General features: G+C 47.7%; 1 non-coding gene across 1 annotated transcript; it reads right to left on the bottom strand.

The window, feature by feature from the left end:
- Positions 1 to 2769: 2769 nt before the first annotated feature.
- Trnai-aau (transfer RNA isoleucine (anticodon AAU)) lies at positions 2770 to 2841 on the bottom strand. Its single transcript has one exon. It is a non-coding gene; the product is annotated as a tRNA-Ile (tRNA).
- Positions 2842 to 3890: the final 1049 nt, after the last annotated feature.

Raw genomic sequence — 3890 nt, 5'->3', positions numbered from 1 at the left:
AGGCATTCGGTACGCATGTGTCCCGTCTGGCCACAACCGGAGCAGGTTCTCGGCTGACCGTCGTAAATAATTATTGCCCTGCAACCAGCGATCGTGAGATACGAAGGAATATGGCGATGCAGGTCAATACGGACTTGTCGCACCCCGTTAAGGACAGGGTAGGTGTCGAAGGTCTTCCATTTTTCGGCCGTGTGGCCGAGAACTGTTCCATAGGGTCGAAGAGCAAGGGTGACCAAATCCGCTGGAACTTCAAAAGGGAGCTCAAACACGCGCACATTTTGGATTCCCAATCCAGCACGTTCAAGCGTCACCACACCCACGTTTCCATCTGAGTGGCAGAACCGATAACCTGCCGTCGAGCGTCTGAGAAGTTTGTCACATGCTTCGTCGTCAGTGAACTTAAGATATACGACGCTGGAGACAATAGATAAGTGGATACCGATCAGCTCGTTAGGATCAGCATGTACCACATCGCGTAAAAAACGCTCTACTTCGTGGGCCTTGGGTCTAGAATACGTAGTGTCGAACTGCAGCTTGATCGTGGCTTTCCGATACGAAAGAGCCATCGTGTGTCAGGAACGTGACGGCAATACGTAACACTAGCGCGCCGGCGCGGTAAACAACAACACACCCAGAAACGCGACACGGAGCGGCCGGGACGTACCGCACCGCTCCACAGCCAAAGGCCGACGTATCCATTAGGCCACACGGTCACTGACGACCAACATTTACATGCATACGACTCATCTCGAAACGCTCACACCCCTGAGGATTTGTGTTTTCGTTCTACACAGCCGCTGCCCCTTGCTCTTTCCCACCCATTCGTTACATTCAACCTCTGACGAGACCGACCAAATATAGACTGAGAAACAAGACCACACACTTTCTGCATTCGGAATCGAAGGCAGGGCGTCCCTCGCCGCATTTGCTACGATTGCCATTTGCTACTTCTGCAGAAGCGGCGGCGGCGGCGGAGACGACGACGACGACGACGACGACGACGACGACGAATATCGCGAGAGGCTCTGAGATATGTGGGAAATACATCTATAAAATGTAATTCAGACTGCCTCGTCCCACCTTATGCTGTACCGCTTTGGCAAATGCTTTATCTGCGCCATTCGCCTTAATCGCATCTGAGAGTAATTCTTAAAAAAAACGCCTGTCGCTAATTGTTCGTCATCACAGGTACTGTTTGCTATACGGCCACGACGCGCAACTGATTTCCAAAATTCATCTTTCTCCTGTGAGGATGGAACTTACGACCCCTGGTTTATTAGACCAGTGCTCTACCACTGAGCTAAAGAAGCGCGACCTAGCGGTACTCTTGGGTACTTCGTCCTTACGGTCGTCTGCATCATCAGACTTTAGCTGACAACACTTCATATTACCGGCTAATATTTGCAGCTATGGCGACAAATTACTGCTTGGCTACACATCTGACACGTAACCGATGTGCTCTCCAAACAACAACACTTGCATTTCAGAACATGTCTTTCACACATGTCTACAAAATCACCTTCACCTTCAAATACAGTTTCCTTGCGACTGACAGAGACGTAGGCAAAGTTTAAAGTTGCTATTTCCATTAAATCTCGTTAATCAGAAAAACGGTGATTTACACTTGCAGCGGAACAAAATTCCGTTCCGCCCAGCGTCTGGCTCAAACCCACGACCGTGGAATTAAGAGTCTGGCACTCTACCGACTGAGCTAGCCGGCTACCTCGGTGAATACCTGCCGGGTAGCACGTCACACAGTACTCGTTTGGGTTGGGTGGTCCCATACAGAATCTCTCCATGATGCCTAATGTTTTCCTAACGTCACACTCGTCACGTACTTCACTTTTATGTCATAATCATTTCTGAGAGGTAAAGAAATTGCATGACAACATGCAGAGCTAGTGGCGTCAAAATTAACACACATACTTTATGTGACTCAAAAGCCGAACGAGTTACTTTCCGACGTTGCTTTACATGTGCAAGTGATAGTCAAAACTCGCTGTGTCGGCACTCTGCCGACCATTTCGCTAGTTAACACCGGTCTTGTTGTGTGTGTTTCAAGCTCAAGAGCATCTCCAAGCAAAAAATGGTCAACAGCAACATTCAGACGGTTTCGTACTGCTCAATTGCTACATTAAAACGGTATGTTTCTTTTTCAGAACTGGAAAAAAGCAAGCGTGACAGCATTCGAACCTGTAATCTTCAGATCCGAAGTCCGACGCCTTATCCATTAGGCCACACGGTCACTGACGACCAACATTTACATGTATACGACTCATCTCGAAACGCTCACACCCCTGAGGATTTGTGTTTTCGTTCTACACAGCCGCTGCCCCTTGCTCTTTCCCACCCATTCGTTACATTCAACCTCTGACGAGACCGACCAAATTTAGACTGAGAAACAAGACCACACACTTTGTGCATTCGGAATCGAAGGCAGGGCGTCCCTCGCCGCATTTGCTACGATTGCCATTTGCTACTTCTGCAGAAGCGGCGGCGACGACGACGACGACGACGACGACGACGACGACGACGACGACGAATATCGCGAGAGGCTCTGAGATATGTGAGAAATACATCTATAAAATATAATTCAGACTGCCTCGTCCCACCTTATGCTGTACCGCTTTGGCAAATGCTTTATCTGCGCCATTCGCCTTAATCGCATCTGAGAGTAATTCTTAAAAAAACGCCTGTCGCTAATTGTTCGTCATCACAGGTACTGTTTGCTATACGGCCACGACGCGCAACTGATTTCCAAAATTCATCTTTCTCCTGTGAGGATGGAACTTACGACCCCTGGTTTATTAGACCAGTGCTCTACCACTGAGCTAAGGAGGCGCGGCCTAGCGGTACTCTTGGGTACTTCGTCCTTACGGTCGTCTGCATCATCAGACTTTAGCTGACAACACTTCATATTACCGGCTAATATTTGCAGCTATGGCGACAAATTACTGCTTGGCTACACATCTGACACGTAACCGATGTGCTCTCCAAACAACAACACTTGCATTTCAGAACATGTCTTTCACACATGTCTACAAAATCACCTTCACCTTCAAATACAGTTTCCTTGCGACTGACAGAGACGTAGGCAAAGTTTAAAGTTGCTATTTCCATTAAATCTCGTTAATCAGAAAAACGGTAATTTACACTTGCAGCGGAACAAAATTCCGTTCCGCCCAGCGTCTAGCTCAAACCCACGACCATGGAATTAAGAGTCTGACACTCTACCGACTGAGCTAGCCGGCTACCTCGATGAATACCTGCCGGGTAGCACGTCACACAGTACTCGTTTGGGTTGGGTGGTCCCATACAGAATCTCTCCATGATGCCTAAGGTTTTCCTAACGTCACACTCGTCACGTAATTCACTTTTATGTCATAATCATTTCTGAGAGGTAAAGAAATTGCATGACAACATGCAGAGCTAGTGGCGTCAAAATTAACACACATACTTTATGTGACTCAAAAGCCGAACGAGTTACTTCCCGACGTTGTTTTAGATGTGCAAGTGATAGTCAAAACTCGCTGTGTCGGCACTCTGCCGACCATTTCGCTAGTTAACACCGGTCTTGTTGTGTGTGTTTCAAGCTCAATAGCATCTCCAAGCAAAAAATGGTCAACAGCAACATTCAGACGGTTTCGTACTGCTCAATTGCTACATTAAAACGTTATGTTTCTTTTTCAGAACTGGAAAAACACAAGCGTGACAGCATTCGAACCTGTAATCTTCAGATCCGAAGTCCGACGCCTTATCCATTAGGCCACACGGTCACTGACGACCGACATTTACATGTATACGACTCATCTCGAAACGCTCACACACCTGAGGATTTGTGTTTTCGTTCTACACAGCCGCTGCCCCTTGCTCTTTCCCACCCATTCGTT

This window comes from Schistocerca gregaria, chromosome 3 (genome assembly GCF_023897955.1).
Source record: "Schistocerca gregaria isolate iqSchGreg1 chromosome 3, iqSchGreg1.2, whole genome shotgun sequence".
NCBI classification, from domain to species: Eukaryota; Metazoa; Arthropoda; class Insecta; order Orthoptera; family Acrididae; genus Schistocerca; species Schistocerca gregaria.
Note: the sequence above shows the minus strand (reverse complement) of the source record. Positions and strands in the feature narration are given on the sequence as shown.